Source organism: Cornus florida, unplaced genomic scaffold (genome assembly GCF_030987335.1).
Source record: "Cornus florida cultivar Cherokee Brave unplaced genomic scaffold, ASM3098733v1 CherokeeBrave_3.0.0_Hap2_Chr02, whole genome shotgun sequence".
NCBI classification, from domain to species: Eukaryota; Viridiplantae; Streptophyta; class Magnoliopsida; order Cornales; family Cornaceae; genus Cornus; species Cornus florida.
Window position 1 is genome coordinate 35,425,970 of NW_026775572.1, and position 24,174 is coordinate 35,450,143.

General features: G+C 37.9%; 1 pseudogene; it reads right to left on the bottom strand.

Annotated features, from left to right (window-relative positions):
* Window positions 1-2,711: 2,711 nt before the first annotated feature.
* LOC132296033 (protein BONZAI 3-like) lies at window positions 2,712-23,921 on the bottom strand (annotated as a pseudogene).
* Window positions 23,922-24,174: the final 253 nt, after the last annotated feature.

Below are 24,174 nucleotides of genomic sequence, written 5' to 3' on the forward strand. Positions count from 1 at the left end.
ATGTTCTCATTCTCATCAAATATAGCATTATAAGTAAATGGAGCATATAGATAATTCAAATAAACATTTGTATTTCATCACAATTTAATTGGACACACAACTTAGCACATATAACACATAAAATCACCTCATCATGCTTTATTATATATATTTCCAAATAACCATAAATAATATTCAAAGTCTAGTGAACAATTCTATAAATTTCTATGAAGAAAACTCACAAAGGGCAAAGAAATTGTAGCTTACAAACCCCTACCTCATGTGTGTGCAACCAAACAAGCCTTTAAGCCTAGCCAAAAACCGAAGTCCTCCAAACACTAGCAACCATGGTCTCAAATGAAAGCCCTTGTTATGAAGATCAAGACTCCCTTCTTGGCCTTTTCTCAAATCTCACTATAAACCTCTCAATTTTAAGGTTTGAAACAATAGAGGTAAATATGTATATAGATGTATAGATATATAGAGAGAGAAAAAGGAAACTAAAGGGGGAGAGAGAACTTCGGCCAAATAAGGAAGAAAGAGAATTGGGTTTGATTTTTTTCCTTTTTTTTTTTTGGCAAATGATTCCATGGCCCTAAGAGTGCCACTTGTCAAAACTTGGTAATGTCTACCTTTTTGCTAAATTACCTCAATAACCTTCATCTTTCATTGAAATTCCCTCTACATCCCATAAATATCTCAATGTATGCTTACATCCATATATGTGTGTGTGTGTGTGTGTGTGTGTAAAATCCCCATAATGCGCTTCACTTAAATGAGAAAACCGGGAGAAGTTCCCAAGCCCACAATTCACCTGACTTTCCGAAAAAATTTAAAATCAATCCCACTACCTCTAAATGACTTAAAATAATTAAAAACTAATTTCTAAAACTCTCGGCTCAAAAAATGACCGAAATAGCCATCAGGGCCAGCATGGCACGCAAAACGAGGCGCAAAGAAAATATATAAATGAAATAAAATCCGGGACATTACAAAATTGTATTAGAAAATATTTGGTACACTTTGAATCAAATCAAAAATCTTATTTTTTAATTTTAAAAAATATGAAAAAAGTTTAGAAATTCAAAAAATTCTTTACACTTTTAGAATAAAAATTATATTACTTTAGGTATAGATATATAACCAAAAAGATACATTTAACAAAATTATTTTATTTAACAAATATGAAAAACATTTAGAAATTCAAAAAATTCTTTACATTTTTAGAATAAAAAAATAAAATATTTTAGGTATAAATATATGTAACCAAAAAATACATTTCAAAAAAAAAAAAAAGTCTCACTATGATATGAATTATTACATGATTTAATGAGAACCTGAATATCTCCATACTAATGTGTTAGAATTTCAAAATTGCAACAGCCAAAAAAATTTATCATTGTGGTATGAATAATTACATGATTTAATGAGACATTTTTATGAAAAATAAAAAATAAAAAAATTAAGAAATAGAGAAAGTGCTTTACACTTTAAAATTTGAAATTAAAAAATGTTATAAAATTCTTTACAATTTTAGTTTTTTTTTTTCTTTTTCTTTTTTTTTGTTTTTTTTTAATATTGTGGATTAGGGCATGGAATTTTTTAGGAAGGAAAATGGGTTGCTTTTTAAGAAGTGGGATAAAAAATGTTTTTCTTTCTTTTTTTTGAATATTGATTCCTGTATGTGTGTATTTAGTTATTAAAATTACTTTTATTAACTCTTTATTTAAACCATTAAATAAATATTCTAATTCAAAATTGTTAAAAATGTGTAGAAATAATAAATATATATATATATACACACACACACACATATATACACACACACTCATTAATCATATGTGACTATTGGAATTCAGATATGACTCATTTAATCATATGTGGCTATTGAAATTCTAAATAGTATATAAGTATATATTATAATCTAAAGTATTTAATGAAAATTATTTAAAAATCTAAAAATGTTAAGAAATTCTCTACACTTTTAGAATAGTATATATATATATATATATATATATATATATATATATATATATAGTAACTACTATATGTTGTGGAGTGGGAGTCTAACTAAAGCAGAAAATGTGGGCTATGTTACATTTGCTCACTCTCTTTTGTAGATGTTCTTTAAATTAGACTAATTGGCATCTTATAGTGGTGAATGATTTTACTGAACCAACATTGATCTCTTTGGTGACTTGACTATACTCTCGAATGGTTAGTATAATTTAATTTTGAGACTTACTGAAATTTGTCCCAGTCCATTTGCAGAAGTTGTGTCAAGTCAAATATGAACAAACCTGAAGTAAATAGAATATTTCTTATAAAATTCAATTCTTAAAAAAGGCAGTAAACAAGTGCAGTTTAAATACATTTCTTGGCTGAAAAAACAATTAATTCAAAAACAGGTAAATGTTCATAAAACCACTATGGCATTCTCAACATTATCAAATCAATCGTAGTTGGCACCATCACTGGTCTAGTTCTCTGTAAAATACCACAAACCATACTGTCTAACAATTTTGATTACTGTATCATAAGCCAAAGTATTTCTACTTCTTAATGATATGCACTCTCATATATATTTTTCCTTCACATGTGCCAATTCTAAGCAATTCCTGTACGTGTAATAACATCTGCCGATTCTAAGCAAAGTCCTGTACATGTAATGAGCTTCAATGAAAATGAGAGATTTACTTCAGTTCTCAAATTTTTGCGGTGATTTTGACCATTCAAGGATACGCTTGAGAAGAAGTTTGGGCTACATTGGCCATGTGTGGATACGTTTGAGAAGAAGCTTGGGCTACATTGGCCATGTGTGGATACGCTTGAGACGAAGCTTGGGCTACGTTGGCCGTATGTGGATATGCTTGAGAAGAAGCTTGGGCTACGTTGGCCGTGTGTGGATACGCTTGAGAAGAAGCTTGGGATACATTGGCCGTGTGTGGTTTGACGTCTCTACTCCGCATGTAAGTCAAGAACTGGCCAGGTAGCTCTTCCAGGAGAGCCTGAACAGCAGAGATCTGCCCATCTGCAACACACAGAAAAAAAGGTTCATATAACTAAGAATGCACAGATGAGAAAACATACGGTTAATTAGTACAAAGTCTTGTAAATTGCAAGGTTTACATCAGGTTCACGAGTGTTTATCAGCTAAACAAAGCTGAGGTCATTATATGAGATTAACTCAATTCAGGCTTAAAACAACATCAAGTGTCACTGCTAAAAGCAATATAGATTTCCTAGGCATGGCATAAAAAGGCAGCAATTGATTGGAAGTCTAGTTCTACAAACTAGCTGTTATTCCTTTCAATACCAACTTGAGAGACAAATCTTGCACAGTAAATTCAACCATTAGGAAAACTATGGGTCTGTTTTCAGTTTTCCGAAAACAGTTTTTTGTTTTCTGAGAACTGAAAATCTATTCGGTTGACCATTTCTGAAAACTAGTTATACATATTAAAAAAAAAAAAGGCTCGTTCTTAGAGAAATATCTTTTATAGTTATCAGAAAACAGTTTTTTTGTTTTTTGAGAACTGTTTTTAGAAACTTGAACCAAACAAGCCCTATATTTCTCAATTCAAATCAATTAGAATCATGCAACAATCATATCTTCACCTGAGCTTCTTTAAAGTTAAACAATCAAAAAGCATCAAAGAAGGCTGGATGGGACAAGCCAAGTTTGAAGCAATGTAAATTCAGCTGAACCTGCATTTATTCATTTGAATAAGATTTAACAAAAGTACCCAACGAACATCAAAAATTCAATCTTGAGCCCCTAACAACAGCACCATTTGGAATTAATAACCAAGACCTTCTTTGAATCCACCTTCAACTTGAGCTTTCAACAACAGGCAAGCTAAAAAATACTTAAAGCATCAAAGAAGGCTGACAAGACTATTGTAGGTACCCAAACCCTAGAATATAAGAACATGTAAAGAACAATTATTTTTTAGGATTGCATGACTTTAACAAATAGGTGACTTGGCAATTTGCTATCAAATTTGCTTCCATCCATTCTGTCATGCTCAAATAGAGAAATAAAAATCTGACCGAAATGTTTTACCAACTTTAAAATTTGTAAAGCAACACAATGATGAACTCACCTTGCACATCACGCATCGGAACAAACTGTACAATGTCTCATGTAGCTATCCTTCCCGTGGAACTCTCTAATCTACGTCCACCATCAGCATCTAGGATCTGCAAGGATAACAAAAATTATGTCACATAACAATTTTAACAGGGAGGTTTGTAAAAGGATAACACCCTCAATGAAAGGATTTTTAGTGCTGTTATGCTAATAAAAGTGAATTAATTGAAGGCCAAATCTGATTAAGAAAAAAAAGGATATACTACCTCCATTTTTCCAAAATCGGCACCACCAACTCCAACAATAAGAATCGAAAGGGGTAGGTCAGATGCTCTCACCAAAGCATCTTTAGTTTCCTGAAGATCAGTAAGAACTCCATCCTACAAAAGTATGAAACTATTTTATCAAAAAAATAAAAATAAGAACGAACAAGAAAGAAGCAAATATTAGTCATTTGATTCACTACCGTTATAATCAGCAAGACAAAGTACTTGCTCTTGTTGTAGGAGAGGGACTGCCCAGCAAATTCTCAGCATTGTTGATCACCGGACCAAATAAGGTGGGTCCAGCAAGAGCAACATTGTGCTTAGCACTTGCATAAGCTGCCATTATACCTTCTACCCCTTCAACCTGTTACATGAATGGGAAATTGACCATCACATGATATAAAAGATACAAGCAACCAAGACGTACAAGGTTATTCATCAATGATGGCAGCATCTCTACCCACACACCTATCACTGGGATGAAAATATGATGTTTAAGGCAACTTACTGCACAAAAAATCTAGCTAGTCTTTCCAAACGGTCCGATATATTTTATGCATAAACCATGGTAATCCGAGAATAATGATAGAGTAGGCTAAACAACCTTCGGCACTGGCCTTTGTGGGCTAGAGGTATGTTAACTGTGTTCCTACGTGAGAAATCATAGAATGAAATGGTGCCTTATCACCAGCAATTTGAAAGGTAGCATGCCTTGCATTTAGGCACAAGATAAGGAGCGCATCAAACAATAAATTAAAAATGAGTACAACAGGATGTCTCTTCCATCCCTTGCAAGAGATTATTACCTCAAAGCCACTTGTACTGCTCAAGTTAAAACAATGAGATACTGAGCCATTACAAGTCCTTCCTCCAATACCCCAAGCAGGAAAGCGCCTATCAGAATCATAGAATTGTATGACCTCCCCAACCTATATTATAGCCTGCAAGGAGTTCAGTCATTGACTTGTGCACTCATTATATCAATCAACGATTATTTTCTACTAAATGCAAAATAAAGACTGCAGAGAACAAAACTTTCTTTGCATGACAATTAACTCGTACATCACCAACTTGGTCTACAAATAATAAAACCAACTGAAAACTCCATAATTTATATTACAGTGTCATTCATAAAATTAGCATTTAATAATCACATTGACAGGTCATTTCATTGTGAGCAACTTGTAAGAGTTGTTTATGAGTCTGCATTCCCATGGGAGAATTCAATGTCATCTGACTTAATGGTAGGTTCTTTAGTTCCAAGATAAGCTAGTAAAAATTTTAAACATTATTCTTGAAGCATAGATAATTCCAGTTTGATAACACCACAGGTGGCAACTCGAGGGTATCTGACTTAATGGGAGGCTCTTTAGCCCCAATATAAGCTAGTGAAGATTTTTAAAATTATTTGAGAAGCATAGACACTTCCAGATTTGAGAACACCACAGGGGTCACCACCTTACCTGCTGGAAAGCATTCAACCAGCCTGAAGGATCAATGTAGTGTAAAGAATCTAAAAGTCGAGGATTTCCATTTGAAGCTGGACAAAATTTAAATTTCAATTCATGAGCCAAGCAACTGTATATACAAAATTTAATTGACTGGAATCATATAGCTTTTCGGAATGTTGAAGGTTTATTACCAATAAAATCAACAGCAACCATAAAGTTAAGTTAAAAGCCACTAGTAATCTAACCGAGAAAACTGTACAGTTCCTTTGCAACAAATCCATCCACAAAAAGTTGACCCTTCAGAACCTACAGAAATATAAGCACAATGCAGGTTCAGACATGACAGACATACAACAAATGGCTAAAATCTTTATCACGTATAAAATAAATACCTTTTCATGACCATGTCGAGCAGATGGTAAGATAAAATTTGCACCAATCTTTTCTTTGTGAAGTTTTTCAAGGTCTGCCACTGATTTCTGCATTTTACTGTTACATATGAACGCATTGTCAATATAATGAGCAATGGAAGAAAAAAGAAAATTTGAAAAATAAATAAATAAAACATGCAAAAAGGCAGATGAAAGAAAACAAAAGCAGGAACTTAGCTGACAAAAGGAAAAGAAAAAATAGGAATTGAAGAGACGAATAAAATTGGACAGTTACCCAATAAGTGCATGATTGCCACTGCTATTGAAATCAAAGCACTCAATAACTTATGGGTTGTCCTGCACCAAATACAAAATTTCACCATAAAAAACCAATATATATATATATATAGCAACCTGTAGTTGTATCCATCGCATAATGCTACTTAACAAATCTGGGTCATGCCATGCGATAAAATAATTCTATCAGTCTCCAGTTACATTTCCTACGGTGACTAGGCATCCAAAATGCAAATCTTAAGAGCCTTTATGTTAAATTATCTCAAAACTTAAATTATTGGCACAAAAACATGAGACAACCACAGATATCATAAATTAAACATTTATTCTAGATCTCATCACAAGAATTGACAAACTTGCCTTGCTCCCAAATTGCTGCATTGTGAGAAATAGGGGCTTCCAAATTGGATTCAAGTTGTTATTCACGACTTCTGTCTTGCAAATTGGAACAGTAATACCACTCTCAACAATCCTAGATATTCTCAAGAAAAGATCCTGAAAGGAGTAAAGAAAAAAAAAAAAAAATCTAAGAACCAAAATTCCAAGTAACTCAAAGCTCCATATAATGATATCTGCTTTCAAATACATACACTTTTGGATTCCAAGTTGGAACAATGGAATGCCATCTCAACAGCATTCTTTGAACCGGCAGTTTCCTCGGCATGGACCGTTAAGTGTCCCAAAGTTTGTCAGACAACTGTGCCCAGTTTTATTGTGAAGACTAAGGATCAAACTTGAACTTTGTTTAGTCACTATCTGTCAAGAGTTAAAAAAGGAAAAAAGAGAAGTAAATATTTATGCATATTTCTGCATAAAAAAGGAAGAACTTTGTAAACAACTGTTTCAGATTAAGATAACTACGAGAAAATGCATCATTTAAGAAAGGGATATAGAAGCACTATTCTGAAAAGCCATCCTTCTGCTAATAAATTTATCACACAGTTTTCAATACATCACATCTTCAATTTGGGGGAAGCCACAAGTAGGTCCCACCAGAAAGAACACTCTTTTTCTGTGTTAGTTGGGACCAGAGTTGGCAATCACTCTGGTCCTCCTTCAAGTCCTCGATAGGATATGCTTTGACCGAAATCGCCTGAATCTTCCAAATATGTTTGCAACTAATAGGGACTTCCACACACTGCTCAAATTTGAATACCTTAAGTACATCAAACCAAAGTTGATCTGGACTTTTCACAAAGCATGTATCCACATTTTATGCATGTCATGGAATCCAAAAAGGGACCTGTAGAGTGCAGAAGGACATGTGCTGTGAAATATGCAGCAATGTACACATAGAAACAGTCCATGGACAAAGCTGTGTAATTTAGACTTAAATGAGGACATGCGTTCAATTCTCATATACATTTAGTTTTCACATATTTCCCACTAAATTTGAACTATCTTAGGTATGCTTATACATGTCCAAATTTTGTCACTTTGACACTGTTATTATATAGTGAAGCAGAGTGTCTGGATAATTATCGATGGCAAGTATATGTGAGTGATAGCATGACAACAATAATTCTATGGTCAATATTGTTTAATCACTTAGATAGACAGTCTCTCTATTAATTAAAACATGAAGTAGTTTTCTGAAATGTACAGTAAAGGCAACCAGTTGAATTTTTTCCAGACAACAAAATCCAATGATTTTAAAGATTTTTGCATATACTCGTACACATATTTAAACTAGGGGGGAAAAAAAAAAAAGAACACTTATTTAGACACAAACATATGCTTCAAACAATATATATCTCATGATTTATGCGATGCTAATCAACCAAAATTGTTAACTTGAACATGTGAAAGCAACTAAACAGGTCAACAAATAGCCGTAACCATATTTTTTTATTGAAATAGTGATTGCAAAATGTCATTACATAATTTCTCAAACTACACCATTTATGTAATATATAGAGCAAACTCAATGAAATATGCAGACAAAAGAGCTTGAAAAGCGTGCAACATCACTATTGAATTCAATTTGAGCCCCAATGAATACAAATAAACTCACCTCAGATAATACACAACTGGCTTCACCAAGAAATTCTTGATCTTTCAACTTCAGCATCTGCAATGTAACAAATTGGAATTTTAACTTTATCATTTGCGATCTTTTTGTTTACCTATGATGATCAAAAGCTGTTGTTAGTTAATATTTGTTGTGGGGCAAATAAATTGCAACCGAACACCTTCGAAATACATAATGTTAACTATTGGAATTTGCGTCTCAAATTACTATTCAAATTAGGTTTCTATTTTAGAGTTGTATTATGTTAGGTAATTTATTGTTTGGCAAGCCTAGGCCTCTAAGAAATTATAATCCTTGTCCAACAAGGAATTGTGGCTTTAACTCTATAAATAGATACTTAGGTTGTGGATTGAGACTTATGAGATTGAGAGAGATGTAGTCTCATGAGTGAGTTGGTGGGTAGAGGTAGTATGCGGGTTCGTAGAGTAGAAAAAATACCGGTGACACTGTTAGCGAGGAGATAGGCTCGTGGAGTGGTACATGATGAAAAGACATGTATGGGGTATTGGTACTCTAATGTTGTAATATCTCTACAAATCATAGTGGAATCTCTTCTCATCCAAAAACATAGGTTGGTTTTGGCTGAACCACGTATATCTTGTGATTGTGTGTGATTGCTTTGTTGGCTTTCATTGGATTTATGCATTTGCGCGATTCCACTGCCCTAACAAATTGGTATCAGAGCCAAATGTGAAAAAGATCTAGAAAACTACAAGAAGTCTCAACGAGTGCTACGTGTCTCAATTGCAGGTGGAGTCAATTGGCTTGATTACATGGCATGGAACTCGAGTGGTCAAGGTGGAGCCACAGAAGTATAATTTTGTAGATTGTGCATTGGACACAGTGGGAATAATCATAATTTTGTAGGAGTATCGTCAAGATTGAAGTTGCAAAAGAATTGTCCTGATCAATGCCATGGAAGCGATGATTGGCTGGATGGAATTTAAGTCAAGGTGGAGATTGTTGAAAATTGTGTCTCAAATTCCTATTCTAATTAGGTTTTTATTTTAGAGTTGTATTGTGTTAGGTAATTTCTTATTTGGCAAGCTTAGCCTCTAAGAAATTGTGTTTGTAGCTCTATAAATAGATACCTAGGTTGTGGATTGAGACTCGTGAGATTGAGAAAGATGTAGTCCCATGAGTGAGTTGATGGGTAGAGGTAGTATCAGTGTTATTAAAGGCTCAAGGTGCACCAAGGCACGAGGCACACGGGGAAGCGTGCGCCTGAGTGATGTGAGGCACACAATTGAATATTTAAATTACCGTAAAAACATTCATATCTCATAAGTCATATCAATATTCTAAAAATTAACATCAAATATAAAAAGGTAAATCCATCAACTATACAAGCATCCAACAACCATAAAACAAAGCACACAGTTGTTTTCTTGAAAAGCAAAACAAATTTTGTTTTTTCAAAAGGCAAAACAAAGCACAAAAAGAAATAAATCTATTAAAAAAAAATGTTAACAAGAAAAGAAAAAAGAAAAAAAAAAAAGAACAAACCCACGGAGACAAAAAGAAGTAGATGAATAGAAAAAAGTAGACGATAAGAGAGAGAAAGTGTTAAAGAAGAAAAGGAGAATAAACAGAGCCAAAAAAAGAAGAAAAAGACAGAGACAGAAGAGAATTAGACGAAGATAAAGAGATGTAAACAAAGATAAGAAGAGAGAGAAGAAGAAAGAACTGACGTGGCTTCATCGTTCGTCTCACAGTCTCACGCTTTCTTTATTCGGTTGGCACTTTGACTCTTGGGCTTTCCAATTTGTTTATTCTTTTGGAACAAAAGTTCCTTCTCTCGCACCAATAGACATGTGGCCTAGCGGTAACAGAACCCTACTTCCCAAAGGAAGGTCAGGGGTTCGAACCTCGGTGGAGGCATGTGTGTGTGAGTACCAACTAGGAATTAAAAAAAAAAAAAATAGTTCCTTCTCGCACACTTTGGCTTTCTTATTTGTCTATTAAGAAATAGAATAATCATTTAAAATAAAAATAAAAAAAACATCGCATGCTTGACAAACAGGATGAGACACAACCGAGGCGCACACGTAGTAAACATCATTGCTCCAGGGATGACAACAAGCATTAGACCTGCGCCTCGAGCCTAGGTGCACCTTTAATAACACTGGGTAGTATACGGATTGGTAGAGTAGGAAAAACACCAGCGACACTATTAGCGAGGAGATAGGCTCGTGGAGTGGTACATGGTGAAAAGTCATTGAAGAGTTGGGAAATGCGAATGGCCTGAGCCAGGCCAGGTGCAGTCGAACAAACCCGACCGGCTGGGTTGCTCATCATCCAAACGGTCCATAATTCAGGCCCAATTCATACATAATAAAAAATATCAAGAACAGGCCTCCGTTTAGGCCAATCCGTATAGGCGGACCACACAAAAAAGGAAGAAGGCCCATCAACCTTTAACTTAGAGACAGAATGTAGGAAATTAGAGTAAAATGTAAACTTCTATAAATAGAAGTGAGAAGGAAAGAGAGGCAGATTGTTTGGAGTGTGAGAAAATCTTTTCGTAATCTTTTCCGTTTGAAATGTTTTCTCTAATCAATATCCCCTGGTTCCCTTTCCTCCTCAGACCTAACCCCCCCCCCCCCCCCCCCCCCACCCCGGGCGGCCCTTGGATCTCTCAGAAATAGCAAAAAGGGGCACAGTAGCCTAAGTAGAGGCAAAAAGAGCCGGAGGGCAAGTGAGGCATTCAGATCAGCGACTACAGGCCTGTCATTCCTCCTTGCCCTACCGAAGGTTGGAATCGAAGTATCCTCCATTGATAGTATTGGGGCTGCTCCAACTGCAATCCTCCTTAAAGCCTCTTCGAATAAAAGAGTGGAGGCAAAAGGAATGTTATTCCAAACAAATGACTACAGAATCCTAAGCCTTGCTATGCAAATTTCGAAATCAAAGAAGCCAGAAGAAAATCCTAGATGATGGGCAAGGGAACCACAAAAATGTGGAAGGCTGTGTCTTGTAGGGAGTGAAGGTTGGAAGAGCACTCATCCCGAACTCCCGGGGGATGACAGGTAAAGGGGTCTGAGGGGACTTCCAATTACCCCCTATTATAATGGGATTTTTCTTCTAATTTTTGTCCGAATCAGAAGTGTCAGTGTAGATCTTCCGATTGGGGATGGGATAGAGATGGTACCAGTAAAAAAAAAAAGGTCAAATGCATCTAATTAAAGACTCTATTCTAGATTTAGACATATCATGAAGGATATGATCCTATAAAAGTTAGGATTTACCTTAAATGTGGCCAACCCTAAGACATTGAAGACCGAATGGAATAAAAGGATGAAGGAGGAATCTGACCACACAAAGTTGGGACGGAGTAAACAAAATTTCATCGTTTTCAAGGTCCCTCCCAGTGCTAGCACCTTTATCGTCCTAGTAAAGGCGGGTAAACGAAGGAAGCAAAAAAGTAGAGAAGATCGCCGAAAAATACAAACTCTCGCCAAAGGGAAGCTTAAAGATTGGAGTACGGGAAATATAAAGGTAATACTTATCACTGACAAGAGAGAAAAATGACCAAAGTCATTTTCAATTCATAGAAGCAGAAGGCATTCATGTGAGGAGGTCATGATTTAAAGCAATCATGACAATCCGGGAACCGAAGCACTTAACATAGCTCGCCCATACACATTCCCCCACACCGTCACGTCCAATCACAACCCTCGTCGCAGTCATTATATATTAATCTCGCCCTAATCATTATGGCAAAATTAAAGGGGCAAATGAAGAGTTGGGAAATGCGAATGGGCCTGAGCCAGCTAGGTGCAACCCAATAGACCCGACCGACTGGGCTAATCATCATCCGAAAGGTCCATAATTCAGGCCCAATTCATGCATGATCAAAAATAGCAAAAACATACCTCCGTTTGGGCGAATCCGTATAGGTAGACCACCCCACAAAGGAAGAAGGCCCATCAACCTTTAACCTAGTGACAAAATGTAAGAAATTAGGGTTAAATGTAAACTTCTATAAATAGAAGTGAGAGAAGGAAAGAGAGGCAGATTTTTTGGAGTGTGAGAATTTTTTTCCCAAATATAGAACAACATTTTCTTGCATCTTCATAGACGAGGTGTTAGTACTCTATTGTTGTATTATCTCTACGAATCATAGTGGAATGTATTCTCATCCATGGACATAGACCGGTTTTGGCTGAACCATTTATATCTTGTGTTTGTGTGTGATTTCTTTGTTGGCTTTCATTGGATTTTATGTATCCGCTGCACAAAATTTCATGTAATCACACACTCAATCTTGTTGCCTTGCTCCAAAAAAATAAATTTTAGGAATATAGTCCATCGACATTATTTGAAGTCAAAAATAAATAAATAAATGAAGGTTTACCTATGAAAGCCAATGCACAAAGCTCCTTTCATTGCGAGGTTTGGGAAGGGTCAAATGTACGCAGCCTTACCTCCACATGGAGAGGTGGTTTCCAGTTTCGAACCTGTGACCGCCCGATCACAACTAATCAAACTTACCATTGCGCTAAGGCCCACCCTCAAAGGTTTGCCTGTGAAACAAGGTCCTAAAATAGAATCGGAATCGTATATTGGAACAATTGGTAGGTCTTTAGGATCGGATTGAGAATAAAAAATAATAATCTGTGATAATAAAATTGTGTAGCTTAAGAATTATTAATAGTACAACATTTAGAAGCCTAAAACTCGTGAAAAATATAAAATATTAAAATAAATATTTTGAAAAGATAAATTTCCAAAAAGCCATCTAAAGCCAAACAAGTAGTAACTAGGAAGAAAGAGGGGGATGAGAATTAGATCGAAGGAGGTAAGATAGATAGACGGAGGGATTGAGAACAACAAAAACACACGAGGGAGAGAAGACACAAAGGGGGAGTTCACAAACTCAATGATAATATTCAATATTCAAAAATTTCCTTGTTTGTTTACAAAGAAGCCTTTTATATAGGCAAAGAATAAACAAACCCTAAAATATTAAAATATCCCCAAAAATAGAATATTGCCAAAAGCAAAAAAAATAATTAAAATAAAACCTAATTACATAATCCTTAATTTCATCTATCTTTGCCCCTTCTCTAAAAGTAGAACTTGAACACGTACGACTCATCATCCATGAAAATCATCATAGCTCATTCCCCATCACTCTTCGTAAGAATGTTGGAGTGCATAAAGTATTGCACAATTTTTAAAAAAATATTATCATAAAAACATTTTTATACAGTATTAACTATGATAGCACATACATATATTATATGTAAATGTAATATAAAAAAGTTCATGAATCATCATTTATCCATTAAGGATAATACATGGAATGAAGATATTGAATTTGAAATATATTCTATTTTGAATACTCAGTTAACTCAGTCATGAAAAGGCATTATAGAAGAAGCAACAATATAGGAAGGAGAAAAATAAAAGCACTAAGATCTGTATTAGTATGATATTGATTGGTTTTAAGCAAAATTAAGTCCCTCTCTATAAAATAGCACAACAAAATACAAACCAAAAAGAAAAAGTAAAAGAAAAAAGCACTCGTACTAGTCAAAATAACGAATTAGATAACCTAATTACTTGCTAAAGCAGTTGACTACTCAGCAATAACGCTGCAGAGTCAAAAGGAGAAGAAAATTTTTCCATGCTTGTCTTACTTAAGACATTTGAGTGAGTCATAATCTTTGTTTTATAATATTATTTGGGTCTTAAGTTCTCATAGAAACAAAAAAAATAAACCACATTTTAAGGCTCTACATTAGGATCAGTAGAATTAGGAATTTAGGAGTGCACCCATTTTTGAAATTTTTGTGGGACTGGGATTGTTTAATATTTTTGGACAATAGCATCATAGGATGTGGATCTGGTTTTAACATCCATGCTCAAAAGTTAAGCACCTCACAGTTGAAGTACCCTAACAGTAAGCAAAACTAATTATTGACGTTTCATTCAAAATGAGTGCTACTCTTATGTTTCCTATCTTTGTAATCCCTTGCTAAATGTTCTCTTGTTCACTTTAGAGCCAAATTGACAGCAGTAAGAAACTGTAAATGCTCTGAACTCTGGAATATTCAGCTAAAATAGAAAGAATTAAAAAAATCATCTCCATATATTTTCCCGGTTCTAAATTTCTTGCACCTCACAGCTACCACACGTGTAAGACGTAAAGTCACAACTTAACAAGAAGGGACAATGTCACTGTGGATGACCTTATTAATGTCACAACTTCTTCCATTTTTAATAAGTTCCATTTAGTTATACAAAATCTTGATGGAGAAAGCTTGTTGTGACTGAGATGTTGCCGAAGTCTACTACTCCGACCAGTCACCGGGGTCATCAACTCCGGTGAAATCCTCTGTCACTTTTTTTCGGTTTCTCTTTCTCTGTTGGGTTTGTCGTCGTGGGTTTTCTGTTTTCATCGCTTTTTACTATGCGATCGTTTTTGGAAGTTGCTAGGTTGCCTCATCTGTTTCAAGGTGGGATTGCAAGATCTGCAAACACGTATAGAGGGCCTTCGATCTTTCTGGATGATGACTCAATTGGAAGATGAAAAGAGGACCTTCGTTCATGTTAGGTGGGCAAGGTTGATAAAGAAGTGGGCGATAGGGATCAAATTGCGGCTTAGGCGTCTTGTGTTTGGAAGGTCTCCTCCAGAGTTGCGGTTTCTCCCTTGCCGGACTCCTTGCTGTTGTTTCGTTTTCCCTCTCCGGCTGAAGCCTCTCGGGTGCTCAAATAGGAACGTCGTGATTGGGGGACAGCTACGTTATGGGTTGATAATTGAAGCTTCAGGGTAGGGTGTTCTGAGGTGTTCAAAGGATAGGGGCTGAAGATTGTGACTTTTTTGGTCTCCCTCTTCATCTCTGGAGTCATACTTTGTTCGTGACGGTCAAGGATTTGTGTGGGGGGTTTATCTGGGTGGAGGCCAACGAAGCCTTGGACGTTGAAAGGGTTCGTATCACTGTTTCGGATGGCAGGGTTTTCCGCTCTTTTGTTTTCATACACGACGATTGGCTTTGTTATAAGGTGGCTGTGTGGAAAGAGAAGCCTCTGGTTCTGGTGCCGACGACGGAAAGTTTAGAAGGAGGGGATGGTTCGCACTTGCTCAAGGAGATCGAATGGTTGAGGTGGGAATCTATGGAAAAGAAGGGATTGATTGAGCTTCAGAGATGGAAAGAATGGAGGGATGACCTATGGATTCGTAATTCGGAATGTTTTTGACGGATTTTCACCTAAAAAAGGAAAAATGTTTCGTCAGGTGTGTCTGATCGTCGCCGGCACGAGGGTTTCCGAGATTCTCAGAGGGGTTGAGCTTTCACCGAGGCTGACCGTTTAGCGTTCTTGTAGATGTGGGATCGGGGAAGACAACGTGGTGGCCTTCACACATTTCAAACGCGTAGAGTGTTTCATGCGTGTGGAAGGACGAGCCTTGTTGGCCATACACGTGCGCGGCACACAAGCATCGGTCGTTATAAGTGGAATACAGCTGGTTCCCACTTAAGTTCAAATGCTTGGGCTTCGAAGGATTTGGTGCACTCTTGTGGTGATGGGCTTTATGTTGGGCCAAAGGTTATGACTTCGGGAGTAAGTGTCCCTTCATCGTGTGGGCCTTTGATTGGTAATATTAGTACGAGGGCTTTACCTTTGGATTAGGACTATGCTTCAATTGGTCCAATTGAAGGTACAGCGGCCGAGCTGAATGATTCTGTTGCTTTTGGGCCTGTTGATCTAGGTCATGGATTGAAGGGTGGATCGGGTTCTTTTAATGCCGTTTCTGGCCAATGTTAGGCAATTGTTTTGGGCTCTTAGCTAATGTTGTGGATGGTAATGATGTTTCTTCGTCCAACGTGATTTTTGAAGGCTCCAGAGAAGGACGAAGATCTAAGGGGTGTGTTTAGGGTCACCGTCTGAAGAAGAAGGTGTTTCTCCCTTCTTTTTGTAGAAGATGGTCAAGGAAGGAGAAGCAAAAGTGGGTCCCGAGTTCGCAGGATGTTTCTGATCCGGGTATGTCAGTCTCTTCTCATGGTCTCTCTCCTCTTCACTCTTCTTCTCCCTCTTACTCTCATCCTTGTGGAGTGTCTCGACGGTGTTTAGGGTTGAAAAAGGGAGTGGTGGAGTCGGTTTCAAAATGTTTGTCCCCAGTTTTTGAGGGAGAGCCAGAGTTTGATTGTCAATCTGATGGCAGTGCTTTCCAGCTTGGCTGCTCTCGGCTTTGTGATTTTAGAAGCGAGGGAGTCACTATTTTTGTGGGAAGGGATGTGAAAATTAAACTTGATGATGTGTCAGCCAACATTTTTTTGAAGGAATTGCGGGAGCATCTGGCCTTGAAGGGCATTCAATGTAATTCAAGGATTTCTATGAGTGATAAGGACGCTGTGAAGCCACTGAATTGTTATTCCCCTTCCTCTTCCAATGGGTGGGAGGGAGATGCAATTTCCTCTTTTGATAGGGATTTGGGCATGGTTCAGTGGGAAGGGGGTGAGTTTAATTTTGGCTTGTTTGAACCTTTAGCTGTTTTGGGGCCGGAAAGGGAGTGTTTGGAGGCATCTGCTGTTGCTTTGGGTATGAGAGGCCAGAAGAGGAATGGTTGAGAGAGAAGGGTGGTGAGTTAGGTTCTCTTTTGGGTGTGTCTTTTGTAGGTAGGATGGATGAGGCGATGCGGTTGTTTAATGAAGTTGTTGATGCTCAGCTTGTGGATAGGGTGGCTTGTAGGGCTGGTTTTTAGGCTAAGGTGTGGGAGAGGAAGGTGAGGAGTCCCAATGATGTCTTTACTTATGAAATGAGGAACAGGGGATCCTGGGAGAGGGACGGTGGAAGGAGTGGGAGTGCTTTTTCATTTGTTTCCTTATGAAGCTACGAATTTTATCATGGAACGTCTGAGGTCTCAATGACTCAAAGAAGAGAAAAGTTGTAAAGTCAGTTATTCGGAAAAAGGGTGGTCATGTTGTGTGTTTTCAAAAAACTAAGATTACATCAATGACGGACTTAATTGTGCGAAGCTTGTTTGGGGGGGGGGGGGGGGAAGAGATTTGTGGAGTGGATTGCTCTGGATGCGATTGGCTCTATAAGTGATGTTCTTATCATGTGGGATAACCGTTAATTTTCTTTAGTGGACTCTCAAGTGGGGTTTTTTTTTCTGCTTCCTGTGTGCTCTCTTTGTTAGAGGATGGTTTTCGTTGGGTTTTCTCTAGTGTTTATGGCTCTTCAGAAGACAGTGTGTGTCATTTGTTTTGGGAGGAGTTAGGAGAGGTGCGAAGGCGATGGGAGCTGCCTTGGTGTATAGGGGACTTCAATGTTGCTCGTTCTCCTTTCGAGAGGTCAACGGGGGGAAGATGGACGTTTGATATGGAGTCTTTTTCGGAGTTCATTGATGTGTCGAGGTTGATTGATTTACCTTTGGTAGGTGGTCCCTTTACTTGGTCTAGTGGTCGTTCTCCTCCTACTCTCTCTTTTCTTGACAGATTCCTTGTGTCGAGCGATTGGGAGGAGAAGTTTTTGGATGTTGTTCAGGCCACCTTGGCTTGCCCTTTATTTGACCATGTTCCGTTGATGTTGGATTGTGGTGGGTTGCGTAGTAGAAGATCCCCTTTCAGATTTGAGAATATGTGGCTTCGAGCTGAGGAATTTCTGGAGCGTGTTCGATCCTAGTCACTCTCTTGCATGTAAGTTGCATTTATTGAAGAACGATCTTAAAGTTTGGAACAAAGAGGTTTTCAATAATCTTGTATGGCGGAAGAATAGGGTTTTTTCAGAGATTGCTGATCTTGATCAGATGGAGGGTCAGGGTCTTTTGCCAGACTCCTTGAAACTTAGGAGGGTGAAGTGTCACGCGGAGTTTGCTGAGATTGCTATCATGGTGTGGAGGCAAAAGTCTAGAGCTTTTTAGCTCAAGAAAGGGGATAATAACACAAAAAAATTCCATAGACTTGCCAATGCTCATAGAAGGGCAATCACATTAGGAGAATCCGAGTGGATGGGGAGGTGTTTTGTAAGGAGGAGGAGATTTGCAAGGGTATTGCATATTACTACTCGATGTTGTTCATAAAAACTGCTGGTTGGAGACCTTTGCTCACAGGGCTTCAGTTTGATTCTTTATCAGGTGGGGAGAGCTCTGTTCTGGAGGAGCCGTTTTCTGAAGAGGAAGTTTTGTCTGTGCTGAAGAACTGTAACGGGGATAAATCCCTAAGGCCTGATGGTTTTTCCATGAGATTTCTTTCGGAGTGCTGGGAGGGGGTTCGTGAGGAGGTGATGAGCACCTTTCATGCTTTCCATGCTCAGGGCTCTTTTGAAAAGAGCTTGAACACCATGTTTATTGCTCTCATTCCCAAAAAGGGGGGGACTTTGGATGTTAGGAATTTTCGTCGTATTAGCTTGGTGGGGTGTCTTTACAAGTTGATTGCTAAAGTCCTGGCCTCTAGGTCAAGGAAGGTCTTGGATGGTGTCATCTCTGATTCTTATAATGTGTATGTAGGAGGTCGACAGATTTTGGATTCAGTTCTTATTGCTAGCGAATGTGTGGATTCCAAATTGAGTAGTGGGAGTCCGGGTGTTTTGTGCAAACTGGACATCGAGAAGGCGTGAGCTGGAGTTTTCTCCTCTATCTGATGGAAAAGATGGGTTTTGGGGAGCGTTAGAGGAGATGGATCATGTTTTGTATTTCCTGTGCTCGTTTTTCAGTTCTTGTGAATGGAGCTCCGACCGGTTTTTTCTCTAGTTCGAGGGGGTTGAAACAAAGGGGATCCTATTTCTCCGTTCTTGCTCTTCTTTGTGATGGAGGCCCTTAGTATATTGTTTAAGAGGGCGGTTGATTTGGGTTTTTTTAGAGGCTTTAGGGTGGGCAGGGACACTGCCAGCCAGTTGGAGATTTTGCACTTGATGTTTGCTGATGACACTTTAATGCTCTGTGATGCTGATGCGACTCTGTTGGGATATCTGAGATGTGTTTTGGTTTGTTCCAAGTTGTCTATGGGTTAAAGGTGAATGTTGGTAAGAATGTTCTTGTGCCGGTTGAGGATGTCCCAGAGATTGAGAGGTTTGCCCAGATTCTTGGTTGTCGCACTGGCTCCTTTCTTATTTCTTACTTAGGGTTGCCCCTGGGTGCTCCTTCGAGATGTGTGGGGAGTTGGGATCCTGTTGTGGATAGATTTGAACGAAGGCTGGCAGGTTGGAAGAAGCAGTATCTCTCTAAGGGGGGTCGGGTCACTTTGATTAAGAATACCCTTTCTTGCCTCTCCACTTATTTCATCTCTCTTTTTCTGATTCCTTCCTCTGTGGCAGAAAGGATTGAGAGGTTGCAGCGCAATTTTCTTTGGGGGTGTGGGGGGGAGAGGGGAGGAGTTCAAGTTTCACTTGGTTCGTTGGGAACAAGTGTGTTATCCTATTTGGAGGGGTGGTTTGAGGATTAGGAGGTTGGTGCCTTTCAATAAGGCCCTCCTTGGGAAATGGCTGTAAAGGTTTGAGGTGGAGAGATGGTGGCTCTGGAGGAGGGTTATTGCACATAAATTTGGGGAGAGCAATGGAGGGTGGAGTTCTCTTATGGTGCGTGGTCCTAGGGATGTGGGGGTTTAGACTGCCATTCGGAAGGGGTGGGACGATTTCTGCAAGTATGTTCATTTTCGAATCAAGGATGGTAAGAGGATCAGATTTTGGGAGGATCTTTGGTGTGGGGAGCTTCCTCTTGCGCTTGCTTTCCACGGCTTTTCAGGATTGCCTCTCATAGGCAGGCCAAGGTGATTGACTGTTATCATCTTGATAACGGCAGATTGACTTGGGATGTTTAGTTTAGGAGGCACTTCCAAGATTGGGAGATTGAGGAGGTCACCCGATTTTTGGAGTTGTTGTACCGTCAGACGATTTCAGTTGGGGATACTGATTGTTGGCTTTGGATTCCTAACCCTTAAAGTCATTTTGAGGTGAGCTCCTTCTTCAAGTGTCTTACGATTGGTGCTGGAGGTTTTTTCCCTTGAAAGTCCATTTGGCGATTTTTTTCCCTAGTTGTTACTCACACACACTTGTCTTTTCTGATACTTGAACCCCTGACCTCCCTTTAGGAAGTAAGAGGTTGATACCAAGGCTTCTCTTAAGGTAGCCTTCTTCACTTGGACTTCTGTCTTGAGTAGGATTTTGACTCAGGATAATCTAAGAAGGAGGAATCAGGTGATGGTTAATAGATGTTATTTGTGCTTGCGAGATGCGGAGACCGTTGATCACCTTCTTCTTCATTGCAGCATGGCTAGGAACTGTTGGGTTTTGATGATTGGGCTGTTTGGGATCCCTTGGGTTATGCCTGGATCCTTTAGAGGGTTGATTGAGACTTGGAGAGGATTTTCAGTGGGGGCTCTCATTTGGGACGGATGGAGGGCGATGACTCTGTGCATTTGGTGGTGTATTTGGCTTAAGAGAAATTGGAGATATTTCGATGGAAAGGAAAAGCCTATCTCTATGCTTAAGTTCTCTATTATTTCCACTCTTTTTTGTTGGGTTTCAGGGAGAGACTTTCGATCTGTAGAGGAGTTGGTTGTTTTTCTGGCCTCTTTGAAGACTTGAGGCGCTTTTGGCCTTGTTTTGTCCTTGGGTTTCGTTTCCCCTTTGAGCGGTTTCTTTAATAAAATTTACTTATCAAAAAAAAAAAAAAGATATTGGAACTCAAAAAGACGTAAAGTACATTCCACAGCAAGGCAAACAAGTTGAATTCTGGCACCCATAACTTTGTGTAAGCCACTTAAAAAACCACCAAATTGGCAAAAACAACAGATCTATAGTTATGTACTATATAAATTTCACTATCGGTAAGTAGCACATACAATAGCATCTCATACAATCTAGTATTATGACGAGAAAGTGAAATCATTATGTATCTTCACCGGTAAATTGTGGTACTTTGTATCTACATCATACACACGAAAGCTGAAAAAACAAAATGGGTTATCATGTGAAATAAATTCGTAAGGCAAAGAAAGGTCTACCAGATATAGTGAACAAGACAAATCCACACAAGGATAAGGAGAAATATGGCAAACATACATCAGAGGCTGAACAATCTCAAACTGATAAGCAACGTTAATTTTTCCAATCCAAGCAGGATCCAAACTGTTCATTATCACTTCTGTACAACCAAGTTCCTCTAAGGTTCCATCTCTTTTCTTTTGATATACTACTGCCATAGGATCACTCTGCAATGAAAAGACAAAATTCAAGGTCAAACCTTATTGTGACAATTTTGGTAGAATTCCTTAGTACATATCAGAGAGTATATATTTATCCATCAAGCCAGGTGGCCTTTGGTCTCCTGATGAATTAATTATATAAAAAAATATTCATGAATTGGGAATTGGGAATTCCTCCACATAGGCCGTTGGAAATGAAGGGCATAAATCAAAACTTGTGGATCAAATATTTGATTTTGGCGACTCCTTTTCCCACATTTCCTGAGAGTTGGGAATGGTTATTCACAAATGTAATATGGTCCATTTAGTACACATAGAAATGTCTACAGAGAGAGCAGAATGGAGTCAGCACTCAACCGACCAACCACAGCATTGTATTAAATCCCTTTACAAGTGGTTGTTCAGGAGTGTTCTCAACTAACACCTGAATAGTTGCTGCTCAGGCCATTGATGTAAAAGAATATGTTGAAGACTCGATAGCCCATTCTAGATGTAGGACAAAACCTTAAGTAAGGAGAACTAGGGCTACCTACAATCAAATAATGGTGGGCTAGGATTTTTAAATATAGGATTTTTGGATGAGCTGGTAAGATCAATGGTTAGAAATGGAATAAGGATTAATTTGGCTGTGGTTTAAGGCTAATTCGGGTTTGAGTTGTTTGATATAAAAAATAAAAAAAGAAGAGCTTCTCAGTAATTGGGTAGCAGCAAAAATAAAGGTTTAGGAACAGAAAGTTGGGTAATAGGATTAGGATTACATGATAAAGCACAAAGGTTTTGGCAATTAGATTAGGGTGACTAAAGGGCTGGTTGTGGGTATCTACTATGCATAGTAGTGTTGGAAATTGAAGTTAAGAAGAAAAAGAAGGTTATACTTTGAAATTTGAATCTCACTGAGGCTTTCAGCAGCCCCACTGAAGAGTGAGAGAATCTCACCATTGAAGGATCTGTGGAGGAATTTTGTTGATCGAGACTTTCCTAATTCTACAGTTCTTGTCTTTGAAAAATCATAGTCAACGCAAGCACCCCTGTTTACAAAATATCTGATTTTGTTTTTTAAAATTACGCTTAATTTGGAAAAATTACTGAAGTACCCATGTTTATGAAATATCTTATTTTTCCGCCTACACAAGGAAAAACTTAATCTATTTTTTCCCACTTCATAGTCCCCCCCTGCCCCGGCGCGGCTACCCGCGTTTGAAGGAACTCGACTTCTACAAGTTAGTTTCTTCTTTATAATTGAAGGGTGACAATGTATCTTAAACACTTAATGTATACTTATTCTTTCTTAAATAAGAATAATGATAATTTTTCTTTCTTTCTTTCTTACATATATATTTTTTGTAACATTGCTTGAATACAAATTTCTGTTTGGAATTGCTGGAAAGCAAATCAGTTGGTATGGTCAAAACCATTCCTTTCCCTCAGTGTCAAAAAATACACAATGGTGGAAGCATTCGTCAGTTGGTTACTTTAGGGTGTACACATTATTGCTTTGTCCATGGACTCATTATTTCTAGTTATTATTTTTCTTTGCAATATCCATTTATCATCATCGCAATTTACTTCAAGATTGTTGAATGTTTCATCCCCTTGGAACTTTTATCTTAATGGTTTTCTGGCTTCTAACAGTGGTTGATGAGTTTCTACGACACTCAAATACTACTTATGTTGTTTCTGGCCGCAGTTTCTTTGATACGAGCTGTTTTCTTTGGGTTTCATGTTTTAACCTGTGTCTCAAAAATATTACCACGAATGAGGTCGATTTCACTTATCCTTCGTTATTTTAAAAATTAATTTATTCCTCGCGAGTCTTTTAAATTTTTTTGAAGAGCACATATATAGTGAACTTGCGATAGATTAGTAGTCATTCTTTTCTGCATTGAAATCCATTTGATCGTTTCCCTTTTTCTTTATCTGGTGGTTCTTAAACTACTCTGTGGTCATGTAACTGCTTGTACATCAAGTCAGTACTGAACTCTAAAATTTAATACTCGCTTTCTGAAACTACAGACTATGAAGTGGGAAGACTACTTTAGCTGGCAGAGGAAGGTAAATGAGACGACGGCCACGGAGAGCAAATGGAAGGGCTGCTGTAGGAGATCCCACCTGGAGGATGTGGATCCTGGCACAATCTTAATGAGATCATCATTTTCACAAATGAAATCAATATGGGGCTAAGAGTAGCTGTCCGCGTGTTTGACAGGGATTTCGTCTGAACATCAAGTGCTCTCGGTAACCTGTTCTCATGATCCTTAGTCTTGCATGGCTGGCCAGACATTCAAGGACGGCAGATGGTGTTAAAATCTGAAGCCTTTAACTTGTATACTCCTCATCTTTGAGGTAATTTGTGACCAGGACCGTGCTGCTGCCTGAAAATGAACCCATATTTCCTGCTCCAGTTTTAGTCCTTGTGCAAAGATTGTAGAGTAGTAGTCATTTTGATGTATGTATATATAAATATATATGCTCACATATAACAGTAACTATATATGTTGTGGAGGCAGAAAATGTGTGCTAACACTCTTTTGTAG